The sequence below is a fragment of the Gorilla gorilla genome, chromosome 7 (genome assembly GCF_029281585.2).
Source record: "Gorilla gorilla gorilla isolate KB3781 chromosome 7, NHGRI_mGorGor1-v2.1_pri, whole genome shotgun sequence".
Lineage (NCBI taxonomy): Eukaryota > Metazoa > Chordata > Mammalia > Primates > Hominidae > Gorilla > Gorilla gorilla.
This window is the reverse complement of record NC_073231.2, coordinates 93685604-93700985: the sequence shown is the minus strand read 5'-3', so window position 1 is coordinate 93700985 and position 15382 is coordinate 93685604. Positions and strand designations below refer to the sequence as shown.

The following is a 15382-nucleotide window of genomic DNA, read 5'->3' as shown; positions in this document are numbered from 1 at the left end:
TAAATAACAATGATTGTAAAATTTATTTTCTGTTAGTTTTTCTTAGCTTCCTCTTATGATCTTAGCTTGCTTTCCCCTACTTTTCATCATCTGGATTTCTATGAAGACTAAATCTTAAAACAAACACATCATTAAACAACTCGATGAAGGTAACTAATAAAATCTAAAATATGTAGTGCAATACTTTAATAATGCAGCTAAATCATTAGTCAAGATTTCAAGTCACAATGGCATATTTATTAAACATCTTGTTTAAAGACCAAAATAACATGCATGTAGGATTCAGTGTTTAATATGTGTGAAGATAAATGTCAATATAGCAGTGATTATGTGGCTGTACTCAGCTATTTATTGAATTGATCAATCTAGCAGAAGACCACACAACAACAAAAGTGCAGTAATATTTTTTCATTCCTTCCCCTTTGGATATATTGGAGGTTCTAGCAAGATGTTCAGTCATAGCTGCACTATTTTAATGCCAAGCCAGTATGCGTGTTTTTTACTTTCTTCTTAAAATAGTTTGGAACGTTTCTCAGCATTATGAAATGTCATCCAACACATCTACAAAGTGTGACAAACATCTGTGATTCCTCATGTCTCATACGTGCTAAGACTATATTTCCTATTTGGAGAAAGTGGTTCTCTGTGAAGCACTGGGATATTATAACATTACTGCTACATTATTTAAAATGGTTCATTATTCCTGCTTTGTTCATGAGGGAACTGGAAACTTAAGTAATTAGACAAGTACACCACTGATGTTATCCTAGAACTGCATGTAAATGGCAGCCTGTTAATTTCATAAGTTGCTGAGGGGTATTCAGTTACTGGTTGATCATAAAGACATTAAAGTTAGGTGAACTCAGATGCACGTAATAGCCTCCCCATGGCCTCATTTGGTTCTGATGTGGTATAGTGAAACACATTCATCTAATCCATTTAAAATATGTTAGCTGAAGTGCAGGGAAAGTAAAAAAAAAATGGAATGTACTTTTAGTGGCGTACTTAACAATCTTACTCTAGTAAAATATATGCTTAATGTTAAATGACAGGCAATTAGTATAAAAACTGATTCTTGAACTAGATGTGAATGACCCAAGTTATAAAATACCTCAGTTCACATCTCCTTGCTGGATTCCCTCCAAAACACTGAGAAGTGGCTGACCCATCATTTTGAACAGATATGTACATTACTGTTTAACCGAGGAGATGAAAATGTAAAACAAACCAAAGACAATACCTAAAAATATGAAATACTGAAAAGCTAAAATATTGGTTATTACAGCAAGTTTGTTAGTGAGAAATCAATTCACCACCAAAATAATAATCAGTTCCATAAATCTTTGTATAGACTGAGAAAATTTTCCTTTGAAGCTATTGACTGATTTTTAAAACTGTAATCTGCACGGCCTCTAGACAAAGAGTATTGAAGAAATCCTTAAATTCTATCGACCATGATTTTTCCTTGCTGCCAAACCTGGCAGTCATTGATAGCTTCTCTAATTTTAAGCCTGTCAAACTCATTAAACAGCAACATAGCTGAATGCTTTTCCAAAGATCATACCACCATCTGTTTAAATTATGACCTATGATCTTTCCAAAAAATTTAGAACTTGAATATTAAATAAGATGAAAGCAGTTTACCTCTGATACACACAGTTTCTCTGTAACCATTTTGAGTTATATGACAATTTCATAAATATTAGCCATGGAAATTAACATTTACAGATGCGAATACTCACTATATTCACTAATGTTTTATTTATTTTTTATTTTTTGAGACACAGTCTCATTCTGTCACCCAGACTGGAGTACAGTGGTGCGATCATTGCTCACTGCAGCCTCAACTTGCCAGGCTGAAGCAGTCCTCCCTCCTCAGCCTCCTGAGTAGCTGGGACTATAGGTATAGGACATCATGCCTGGCTAATTTTAAAAATTTTTTGTAGAGACAGGTTCCCTCCATTTTCTCAGGGTCATCTTGAACTCCTGTGCTCAAGCGATCTCTTGCCTTAGCCTCCAAAGATTTAAATTTTAACCACAAATGTGTGTGTGTATGTGTGTGTATATATATATATATATTCATACACACACACATATATATGCACACAATATACTATATATACTGTGTGTTTATGTGTGTGTATGTATATGTAATTGTTTATATAATTCTAACATATTTTTCATATATTCCATTAAATTTTTATTAACTTTTAAAGTATGCTTGCAAATATCTCCTTAATAACAAAGTCATGTCTAACTGACTGGAAATTTGGCTACAAAAAGCAAACTTGAAGTCTCTAGCAAAGATTATTAGTCTCACCTAAATGGATTTTTCAGCTTTATCAATATCGACTTTCCAAATTTACTACAATATCTGTAGTAGCCTTTAAAATGGGTGCTTAGACTTCAAATAAAAATAAATAACCCTATTATATATGGGAATTTTTACATGAACATAGGCAATTCTGGCACAAAAGTACTTTGATCACTACTGAGCCATTACAACAAATATAAAAATTAATACCAGAAATTCTGCTATTGCTGTGGCTTTATTTCAGGGCTAGTAAAAGGCTTATCAAATAGAGTATTTCTTATTTTCTAAGATGTCCATCATTTCCCACATTTTAACATCTGTGAAATGAGGCTTGATACAGTTAGGCTTTGTATCCCCACCGAAATCTCATCTTGAATTGTAATCCGCAGGTGTCGAAGGAGAGTCCTGGTGGGAGGTGATTGAATCATGAGGGCGGTTTTCCCCATGCTTTTCTCATAATAGTGAGTGAGTTCTCGTGAGATCTGATGGTTTTATAAGCGTCTGGCATATCCTCTGCTTGCACTTCTCTCTCTCACTTGACGTCACTTCAGATGTGCCTGCTTCCCCTTCTGCCGTGATTGTACATTTCCTGAGGCCTCCGCAAGCATGTGGAATGGTGAGTCAATTAAACCTCTTTGCTTTATAAATTACCCAGTCTTGGGCAGTTCTTTATAGTAGTGTGAAAACAGACTAATACAAGGCTACATCTTCCAATTGACGGAGTATCATTGTTTAATTGGCAATAGATGTTTTTGTTTTGTTTTTAAGTGGCACATAAAAGATGTTGAAAATAGGCCGGCGCAGTTGCTCATTTCTGTAATCCCAGCACTTTGGGAGGCTGAGGCGGGCGCATCGCTTGAGGTCAGGAGTTCAGACCAGCCTGGCCAACCATGGCCAACATGGTGAAACCCCGCCTCTACTAAAAGTACAAAAATTAGCTGGGCTCAGTGGCACGCACCTGTGATCCCAGCTACTCAGGAGGCTGAGGTAGGAGAATTGCTTGAACCTGGGAGGCAGAGGTTGCAGTGAGCCGAGATTGCACCACTGCACTCCGGCCTGGGCGACAGAGTGAGTCTCCATCTCAAAAAAATTTGTTTGAAAATATTTCTCCCTATCTATAATTTCACTTTCTCTAGTTTTAGTTACTCTCAGTCAGCTGAGGTCTGAAAAATAAGCTATTAAGAGAGAGAGACCACATTCATATAACTTTTATTATAGTGTTTATTATAATTGTTCTGTTTTTTACTAGTAATACTTGCTACTCTCTTACTGTGCCTAATTTTTGTAAATTTAACTTTATCAAAGGTATGTCGGTATAAGGAAAACTCTATATAAAATGTTGGGTATTATCTGTGGTTTCAGGCATCCATTGGGAGTCTTGGAATGTACCCTCGGGGGGAAACTACTGTATCTTAAATTGACTGTCTCATACTCTGAGAAATAGTTGTGCATTACTAAGGGCAAAGTAAGTTCAGAATATGATGTAAGAAAACAAAGAGGTAACTTATAAAATTACCTCTATGTAGTTTGTTAATTTGCCTAGAGTTGGTGTTCCATATTCAAATGCTTCTGAGTCAGGTATGAATAAGCATTGGTCCCTGACTAAAGTAAATGTATTTGCATTCTTGATGTTAGATTACCAACCAATAGCTTACAGCTGAAGTTTAAATTTGGGCTTTTTTTTTTTTTCTCCTTGTGTGTTTTAAAAATATGTATTCAGAAAATAATCATTAGCAAAATTTATTTAGGAATCAGCTTATGATTGTTAAAGATTTAGAAAAGCTCCAAAATTGAACTATTTTGTTTTAAAATATAGGTAGAACACTAAATGTAAAACAAAAGAGCAATCTTCGAATTATGTATATGTATAAACATAAAACATATATATATACATATGTATGTATAAACATAAAAACATATAATTTTTTCCCTAGATGTTAAGAAAGTGAAAATTGGCTCAAGATAGTCTTGCTGAGATTTGACACTATAAAATTAGTTTTCTAAATCTATACCCTGACTTGAGCAAGTTTTTAAAGGCATATCTTTCAGTGAATGAGTGAATAGGTTTCCACATCTTGACAAAGTAAATCTCCATTTCATTTTATTTCATTTTTTATCAGAAAACAAGCAGGGGAAAGAACTTAAAAGTAAGTTTTTTGTTGGTTGGAAATCTTTGTGAGCTAAGGCTATTTGTGTCCATAACACTAGTGGGTGTAGGACAGCCTAGACAACTAAGTGTATGTGTGAGAGGGTTAAGAGGCTAGCAACATTGAGGCAGAAAATGGTAAAGAACAGCAAAAATGACATTTAAAATTGAAAAATTACCCCAGTATGGTCCTTTAACCAAATGAGTGAAATAAGGGAGAGAATAATTCTTCCATATTATGCAGTTGCATATTCCATGTGAATCCCATGTAAATTATAAGAAAGCCTTAACTCTCAGGTCCTGTTGAGTTTTTCTTATTGTTAACACATATTTGATCTGGAATTAAAATGTTCATGTGTTTGCATGCTCTTCCATCTGTATTTTGTCTACATGCGAGGATTCTAGAGAGTAGATACTACATTCATCTAAGTTAATTTTATTTCATTTCATGCTGCAATGCATTGTTATCACATATTGATAATATTAATGAGAATGCTGTTAATCCAATGAGAAATCCAAAATGAAAGACATAATCAAGTAAAGTATTTGTGGTTTCAGTTTTTCCTAATATGTTTACAGTCTTTCATTTTCTTAGTCTATTGTGATAGGCAACAGCATATTTTTACAGTGTAATTTTAAATCCTTTTGCAAAGCAATTCTTCCCTCGTTGCTTTTTCTGCCTCTGTTCCACTCTCCACTTGCTTTTCCAATATGTGTGTATTTTTTAATAGACGATTTTATTTTTTAGAACATTTAGGTTCGCAGCAAATTTGAGTAGAATGTATAGAGATTTCCCATATATCACCTGCCACCACTCATGCATAGCTCCCCTCATTATCAGCGTCCTTCACCAGAGTGGTATTTTTGTCACAATTGAGAAATCTGTATTGATACATCATTATCACCCAGAGTTCATAGCTTATACTAGAGTTCACTTTAGGGTTATACATTCTATGGGTTTGGACAAATGTAAAATGTTGTTCATTCACCATTATAGTATTATACAGAATAATTTCAATGCCCTAAAATCCTCTGTGCTCCCTCTAACACATGTCAAACTCTGATTTTTTAAACTGTTCTCATAGTTTTGCTTTTTCCAGAATGTCATAGTGTTTGAATCATACAATAAGTAGCCTTTTCTGATTGACATCTTTCACTTAGTAACCTGCATTTAAGTTATTCCATGTCTTTTCATAGCTTGATAGGTTATTTCTTTATAGCGCAGAGTAAAATTTAATTGTTTGAATGTGCCAGAGTTTATTTATCCATTCACCCTCTGAAGGATATCTTGGTTGCTTCCAAGATTTGACAATTATAAATAAAGCTGCTATAAAAACTCCTGTACAGATTTTTGTGTGGACATAGATTTTTACTCCTTTGGGCAAATATTAAGAAGTGCAATTGCTAGATTTTATGGTAAGAGTGTTGAGTTTTGTTAGGAACCACAAAAGAGTCTTCCAAAGAGACTGTACCATTCTGCATTCCTATCAGCAATGAATGAGAGTTCTGACTGCTTTACATCGTCACCAGAATTTGTTATCGTCAACAAATTTGGTGTTGTTTTGGATTTTGGCCATTGTAGTGGGTGTGTAGGGTTTTTTTTATGTGTGTATTTGCCATCCGTACCTCTTTGGTGTGATATCTATTAAGGTCTTTGGCCCATTTATTTTTATTTTTATTTTATTTCAATAGTTTTTGGGCAACAGGTGGTTTTGGTTACATGGATAAGTTTTTTTAATGAGATGTTGGTACACTTGTCACCCCAGCAGTGTACACTGTACCCAATATGTAGTCTTTTATCCTTCACCCGCCTCCCACCCTTTACCCCAAGTCCTCAAAGTCCATTGTATTATTCTTATGCCTTTTCATCCTCATAGCTTAGCTCCTACTTTAAAGTGAGAATGTACGATACTTGGTTTTCAATTGTAGAGTTACTTCACTTAGAATAATGGTCTCCAACTCCATCCAAGTTGCTGCAAATGCCATTATTTCATTCTGTTTTACAGGTGAGTAGTATTCTGTGGTGTATGTATATCATTTTCTTTATTCACTCATTGGCTGATAGGCATTTAGGTTACTTCCATATTTTTGCAATTGAGAATTGTGTTGTTATAAACATGCGTGTGCATGTGTCTTTTTCATAAAATGACTTATTTTCCTGTGTGTAGATATCCAGTAGTGGGATTGCTGGATTGAATGGTAGTTCTACTTTTAATTCTGTAAGGAATCTCCATGCTGTTTTCCATAGTGGTTGTACTAGTTTACATTCCCACCAGCAGTGTAGAAATATTCCCTTTTCACCACATCCATGCCAACATTTTGTTTTGTTTTGTTTTTAAATTATGGTCATTCTTGTAGGAGTAGGGTGATATCTCATTGTGGCTTTAACTTGCATCTCCCTGATAATTAGTGATTTTGAGCATTCTTTTCGTATGTCTGTTGGCTATTTGTATATCTTCTTTTGAGAATTGTTTATTCATGTCCATTGCCCACCTTATCATGGGATTATTTGGTTCTTTCTTGCTGATTTGTTTGAGTCCATTGTAGATTCTGGATATTAGTCCTTTGTTGGATGCATAGTTTGTGAATATTTTCTCCTACTCTACAGGTTGTCTGTTTACACTGATAGTTATTTCTTTTGCTATGCAGAAGCTTTTAATTTAATTAGGTCCTATTTATTGCTGTTTGTGTTTCATTTGCTTTTGGGTTCCTGGACATGAATTCTTTGCCAAACCAATGTCTAGAAGAGTTTTTCTGATGTTATCTTCCAGAATTTTTGTGGTTTCACGTCTTGGATTTAAGTCTTTGATCCATCTTCAGCTCATGGATGGGTAGAATCAATATTGTGAAAATGACCATACTGCCAAAAGCAATCTAGAGATTCAATGAAATTCCCATCAAAATACTGTCAACATTCTTCACAGAACTAGAAAAAACAATCCTAAAAGTTATATGGAACCAAAAACAGAGCCCACATAGCCAAAGCAATACTAAACAAAAATAACAAATCAGGAGGCATCGCATTACCCAGCTTCAAACTATACTTACAAGGCTATCGTTGCCAAAACAGCATGGTACTGGTATAACAATGGACACATAGACCAATGGAACAGAATAGAGAACCCAGAAATAAAGCCAAATACTCACAGCCAACTGATCTTCAACAAAGCATACAAAAACGTAAAGTGGGGAAAGGATACCCTATTCAACAAATGTTGCTGGGATAATTGGCAAGCCACATGTAGAAGAATGAAACTGGATCCTCATCTCTTACCTTATACAAAAATCATCTCAAAATGGCCCATTTTTAAATCATGTTATTTGTTTACTATACTACTAAAACAACTATTACTAATACTATACTTACTATAGTTTAAACTCAACAACTATATATAGATATATAGTTTAAACTATAGTAAGTGTAGTATAGTAATTGTTGTAGTAATATAGCAAATATATAGTTGTTGAGTTTAAACTATATATATAAATATATATAGTTATAGAGGGTACATATATATATAAATATATATATATATATAGAGAGAGAGAAATAGTCTGCTATCAGATGTGTCTTTTGCAAATATTTTCTTCCACCCTGTGGCTTATCTTCTCAGTCTCTTAACATTATCTTTCACAGAGCAAAAGTTCTTAATTTTTTTGAAGTTCAGATTACCAATTATATATTTCATGGATGTGTCTTTAATATTGTATCTAATGAGTCATTGCAATACCCAAGGTCATATAGGTTTTCTCATATGTTATCTTCTAGGAGTTTTTATAGTCTTGTGTTTTCCATTTAGGTCTATGTTCCACTTTGAGTTAATTCTTATGAAGGGTGTAAGACCTGTGTCTGGATTTGTTTTTCTTTTGTAGATGGGTGTCCAGTTGTTCCAGCACCATATGTTGAAAAGACCATCTTTGCCCCATTGTATTGACTTTGTTCCTTTGTCAGAGGATCTTGTCAAAGATCAGTTGACTAAATTTTATGGGTCTATCTGGGCTATTTTGTTCCATTGATCAATTTGTCTCTTCTTTCATCAATACTGCACTGCCTTGATTATTGTAGCTTTATAGTAGGTCTTAAAGTCAGACATTGTGATTCTTTTTCCTCTCCATGTAAACTTTACAATCAGTTTGTCAAATTCTACTAAATAACTTGCTTGGATTTTGATTCGAATTGTATCTGTGCTATGACATCAAAATAATATTTACCAGAAACCCATCTACAGATATCTTGAGCTCCTGATTTCATTAACTTTGTGAATGTGGACATTCCTTTCTTTAAACTTCAGAATATTTTATTAAAAATGGAATTTAATAATACCTCTTCTACTTGCCTTACAGAGGCACAAAACACATATTTTATAAATTGAAAATCTTTTTATAAATGTAATGAAGTATAGCTGTTATTCCCATTATCCTGGATCATTTCTTACACATTGTAATTTGAGCTAATTCGATTACATTCCACCCATTACAGGGCAGTAATATCATATCCTCAGAGTGCTACCTATACGTAGAGAAGCAGCCTAGGATAGTCTGCCAGTTAGACATGTAATCTGAAATTTAATGTATAAATTGATTATTTAATGCTTATAAGATGTTTTCATTAGGAATATCATTATGCCTGGTCATAAAGTGCCTAGATCAGATGACAAAAAGATTCCTATAATGCAGCTGAAGTATTGTGTCAGTATCTTTGTTTCTAAGTGGAAAATCTAGGTTTCTAATTTGTGGAATGGAAAAGAGACTCATCGACCTGTCCTGCAATGAGTTTTACGACTCTGTTTCTTACTTCGCCTTCATGGTAAGAGGGTAAAATCTATGCATAGGCCTCCACTGACTTATGGACTTTCCTTTTTGTCCTCGGTTATCACTTTTAATTGCAATCAACTTTTGTTCTAAGGCTTTGTAACTTCACAACTGCTTCGTCGGGTTCTTTTCCTGGAAGTAATTCTAAAAACTTTAATCATAATAAAGGGCAACCATAGGAAAATCTTTGAAACTTGCTTATGTAATTAAGTTATCCTTTTCTTTTTCCAAATTTTTTATCGTGGTAAAATATACAGAACACAATTTGCTATCTTCATTATTTTTAAGAATACAGTATTTAAGTAGTTCTTAAGTGGTATTACATAGTAGGATATACTTAGTACTCAGTACTAGTTAGTACTCAGTAGCATTAAGCACATTCATATTGTTGAGCAGCCAATCACCACTATCCATCTACAGAACTCTTTTTCTCATGTAAAACTGAAACACCATATCCATTAAACAATAAATCCCCATTCACTCCTGCCTCCACCCTCTGACAACACAACTCTATGCTCTGTCTCTATGATTCTGACTACTCCAAGTACCTCATATAAGAGGAATCTCATAGTATTTGTCTTTTAGTGACAGGCTTATTTCATTTAGTATAATGTCCTCAAGGTTCATCCATATGTAGCATATATCAGAATTTGCTTCCTTTTTTTTTTTTTTTTTCCAAGACGGAGTTTCGCTCCTGTTGCCCAGGCTGTAGTGCAATGGCACGATCTCAGCTCACTGCAGCCTCCGCCTCCCAGGTTCAAGCAATTCTTCTGCCTCAGCCTCCTGAGTAGCTGGGATTACTGGTGCCCACCACCATACCTGGCTAATTTTTTTATATTTTTAGTAGAGACAGGGTTTCAGCATGTTGGTCAGGCTGTCACGAGAATTTGCTTCCTTTTTAAAGATATATAATATTCCATTGTATGTATCTATCATATTTTGCTTATTCATTTATCTCTTGATGAATACTTGAATTGCTCTCATGTTTTAGCAATTGTGTGTAATGCTACTTATGAACATGGGTATAAAAATATCATCTCTTTGAGACTCTTATTTCAATTCACTGGAGTGTATAGCCAGAAGTAAAATTGATGGGTTATATGGTAGTTCTATTTTTAATTTATTTTTGAAAATTACTATACTAGTTTCTACAGAAGCTGTTTGTACATTCCCAACACTGGTGTACAAGGGTTCTAACTTCTCCATAGCCTCACCAATATTTGTTATTTTCTATATTTTGTTATAGTAACCATCCTAATAGGTGTGAGATGGTAGCTCTTTGTAATTTGAGTTTGCATTTTCCTAAAGATTAGGGAAGTTGAGCATCTTTTCATGTACTTACTGGCCGTTTGTACATCTTCTTTGGAGAAATGTGTGTTTGGATCCTCTACCCGTATTTGAAATGAGTTTTCTTTGTTGTTGAGTTTTAAGAGTTCTCTATGTATTCTAGGTATTAATCCCTTATCATTTATATCATTCACAATTATCTTTCTCTAATCTGTGGGTTGCCTTTTACTCTGTTGATAGTCTTTTGGTGCACACATTTTTAAAATTTTCAAGAAGTCTGAATTGTCTGCTTTTTCCTTTTTTTTTTTTTTTTGGCTGTGCCTTTAGTGCCATATTGAAGAAATCCTTAACTATATATGGGAAAGTTTATTTCTGGACTGTCTATTCTATTTCATTGGTCTATATGTCAGTCTTTATGTCAGTAGTACATTGTTTTGATAACTTTAGCTTTGTAGTGAGTTTTGAAATGAAGCAGTGTGAGTCCTCCAACTTGATTCTTCTTCAGGATTGTTTTGGTTATGTGGGATCTTTTGAGATTTTATATAAATTTTAGGATAGGTTTTACATTGGGATTTTGACAAGGATGGCATTGAGTTATAGACTGCTTTCAATTTACAGCTTAACAGTGTTAAGTCTTCCCACTCCCAAATGTGGATGTTTTATCATTTATTTGCATCTTCTTTAATTTCTTCATCAATGTTTTACAGTTTTCATTGTATAAGTCAATCACTTCTTTGGTTAAGTTTATTCCTAAATACAGTCATGTGTTGCTTAATGACAGGGACATGTTCTGTTGGTGATTTTCTTGTGTGAACATCAGAGTGTACTCACAAAAACCAAGATGGTATAGCTTACTACATACCTACACTATAGCTTATTGCTCCTAGGCTACAAATCTGTAGAGCATGTTTTACTGTACTGAATACTGTAGACAACTGTACCACAATGGTAAGTATTTGTGAATCTAAACATGGAAACATGTAAAAAGTAGAGTAAAATGTGATATTAAAATCTTATGAGACCACTGTTATTTATGAGGTCTGTCACTGACCAAAAGATTATGTGGTGCGTGACTGCATTTAGTTCTTTGTGATGCTATTGTAAATTGAATTGTTCTTTCAATTTCCTTTTTTGGGTGGTTCATTGTTAGTGTGTAGAAATGCAACTGATTTTTGGGTGTAGACTTTATATTCAGCTATTGTACTTTGCTGAATTTGTTTATTACAGTAACCTCCACTTATTTATGGTTTCTTTCCATAGTTTTAGTTACTTAGGGTCAACTGTAGTCCAAAAATATTAAATGGAAAATTCTAGAAATGAAAAATTCACAAATTTTAAATTGCACACCTATCTGAATAGCCTGATGATATCTTGTGCCATCCTACTCCATCCTACCCGGGACAAGAATCCTTTTGTCCAGCATATTTACACTGTGTGTGTTACCCACTCATTAGTCACTTAGTAGCATCACGGTTATCAGACCAACAGTCACAGTATTGCAGTGCTTGTGTTCCAGTAGTCCTTATTATATTTAATAATGGTCGCTGAGGCAGGTGGATCACTTGAGGCCAGGAGTTCGAGACCAGCCTGGCCAACATGGCAAATCCCTGTCTCAACTAAAAATACAAAAATTAGCCAGGTGTGGTGGCAGGCACCTGTAGTTCCAGTTACTCGGGAGGCTGAGGCAGGAGAATTACTTGAACCCGAGAGGCAGAGGTTGCAGTGAGTCAAGATTACGCCACTGCACTCCAGCCTGGGTGACAGAGTGAGACTCCGCCTCAAAAAAAAAAAAAAATGGTCCCCTAGTGAAAAAGTAGTGATGTTGGCATATTGTTATATTGTTATAATTGTTCTAGTTATTATTTCTTATTGCTGGTAATCTCTTACTGTGCCTAATTTATAAACTAAATTTTATCATAGGTATGTATGTATTGGAAACAATATAATATATGTAGAATTAGGTAATATCTGCATTTTCAGGCATCCACTGGGGGCACTGGAATGTATCTCTCATAAATAAAGGAGCACACACTGCAGGTGTGTGTGTGTGTGTGTGTAAGTGTATGTGTGTTGTCTTTAGGGTTTTCTATACATAACATCATTTTATTTTTGAAAAGAGATAATTCTGTTATTTATTTTTCTTGACTAATTTCTCTGGCTAGGATTTCCAGTCTTATGTTGAATAGAAGTGGTGAAAGCAGGCACCCTTGCCTTGTTCCTGATTTTGGAAGAAAAGTTTTAAGTCTTTCACCATGGAGTATGGTGTTTACTGTAAGTTTCACATATATGTCTTTTATTACTTTCCTGGTTTGTTGAGTGCTTTTAGTATGTAAAAGTATTGAATTTGTCAAATGCTTTTTCTGCATCAATTGAGATGACTTGTTTGTGTTTTTTCCCTTCATTATATTGATGTAGTATATAACACTGATTAATTTTTATATTAGTCCATGAACCATCCTTACATTCCAAAAATATATCTCTTGCTCATGAGATGTATAATCATTTTATGTGCTCTCAAATTTAGTTTGCAAGTATTTTTTTGACAATTTTTGTGTCAATGTTCATGAAGGATATCTGTCATTGGTACCAGGGTAATGCTGGTCTTATAGAATGAGTTAGGGAGTGTTTCTTTCTCGTCAATGTTTTTGGAAATGTTTTAGATAAATTGTTACTAGTTCTTTAAATGTTTGCTAAAATTCACTGGTAAAGAGTCAGGTCTAAGGCTTTCCTTTGTTAGGAGATTTCTGAATATGGATTCAATCTCCTTATCAGTTATCTGTTCTTCAGATTCTCTGTTTCTTCATGGTTAAGTATTGGTATGTTTTTCTAGGAATTTGTTCATTTCATCTAGATTATCTGATCTGTTGGCATATAATTGTTCATAGTACTCTTTTTATTTCTGTAGAATCAGTAGTAATGCTTCCAGTTTATTTATTTATTCTGTAGAATCAGTAGTAATGCTTCCAGTGTATTCCAGAAATAAAAAGAATACAATTCTTTTTATTTCTGTAGAATCAGTAGTAATGCTTCCAGTTTCTGATATTAGTAATTTTAGTCTTCTCTCGTTTTTTCTTAGTCTAGCTAAAGGTTTGTCCATTTTATTGATCTTTTCAAAGAACAAACTTTTGTTTTCCTAGATTTATATCTCTTACATTTAATTATTTATCTTTGCTCTAATCTTTACTATTTACTTTCTTCTGCTAGTTTTGGGTTTAGTTTTTTTTTTTCTAGTTACTTAAGTTAAAAGTTAGGTTATTGACTTGATATTTTTCCTTGTGTTTTAATATGATCTTTCATATTTATAAATAATTTCATTAGCACTGTTTTTGCTGTATCTCATAAGTTTTAATATATTGTGTTTTCATTTTAATTTCTCTAAGTATTTTCTAATTTCACTTGTGATTTCTCCTTTTATCCTAGGTTGTTTAAGGGTATGTTGTTTAATTTTCACAAATTTGTAAATTTTTCATTTTTCCTTCTGTTGTTGATTTATAACTTCATGCCACTGTGGTGAAGAAGATACATTGTATGATATCTACTATTTTATTGATTGAGAACTAATTTGTGACCTAACATACAGTCTATCCTGGAAAATCTCTCATGTGCACTTCAGAAGGTGTGTATTCTGTGGCTGTTAGATCTAGTTATTTTATTGTGTTGTTCCAGCCCTCTGTATCCTTAATTATTTTCTGTTTAGTTGTTCCACCCATTTCTGAGAGTGAAGTATTGATGTCTCTAAATATTATTATAGAACTGTTCACTTTTTGCTTCATATATTTTGATGGTCTTATTAAGCATGTAAATGTTTATAATTATTATACCTTCTTGCTGTATTGAACCTTTTTTAAATATATAATGTCTTTCTGTGTCTCTTGCAAACTTTTTTATTTAAAGTCTGTTTTGTATGATATTAGTATAGCTACCCTTGCACTCTTCTGGTTACTATTTGCATGAAATATCCTTTTGCATTTTTTCACTTTTAACCTTTTTGTGTCTTTGGATCTAAAGTAAGTGTCTTGTAGACACTATGTAGTTGGGTATTTTAAAAAATTTATTCTTACAATCTTTATTTTTTGATGGGGCAGGACAGTTTAATCCATTCACATTTAAAGTATTACTGTTATGGAGTGACTTCTGTCATTTTGCTATTTGTTTTCCACATGCCTAATATCTGCTCTCCCACCTCATTTCCTGCATTACTCTCTTCTTTTATGTTCAGTTGATTTTTATAGTGAAAGTTTTAAATTCCTTTCTCATTTCCTATTATTTAGCTATTTTCTTTATAGTTTTCTTGGGGATTGCATTTAACATTCTAAAGTCTTAAGTCTAAGTTAAATGTAAACCAGCTTAACATCAATAACATACAAAAATTTTGCTCCATTAACAGTCCCACCCTTACTACTTTCAGTTGGTGATGTCACAAAATTACATCTTTATACATTGTGTGTCTACAAACATAAACTCATTTAAAAAACATATTAGTCTCTTATGTTACCTAGAAAATAAAATGCAGGGTTATAAATCAAAGGTACAATAATACTAGCATTTAGACTAATAATTTTTGAAGTATCTTAGTTTGTTAAATCATGTAGAAAACAAAAAGTGAGTTACACGTCATTTTTGCAGTAATTATAGCTATTTTTAAATTTTTTTTAAATTATACTTTAAGTTCTATGGTACATGTGCACAACGTGCAGGTTTGCTACATAGGTATACATGTCATGTTGGTTTGCTGCACCCATCAACTTATCATTTACATTAGGTTTTTCTCCTAATGCTATCCCTCCCCCAACCTCCCAACCCCCCGACAGGGCCCTGTGTGT

At 33.7% G+C, this 15382-nt stretch overlaps 1 long non-coding RNA gene across 1 annotated transcript in view; it reads left to right on the top strand.

The window, feature by feature from the left end:
* The first annotated feature begins 2857 nt into the window (after positions 1 to 2857).
* Positions 2858 to 15382, top strand: part of LOC129524249 (uncharacterized) — a 162870-nt gene continuing 150345 nt past the window's right edge. The window contains exon 1 of the long non-coding RNA XR_008668006.1: positions 2858 to 2930. This is a non-coding gene — a long non-coding RNA (uncharacterized lncRNA). The remainder of the gene's footprint in view (positions 2931 to 15382) is intronic.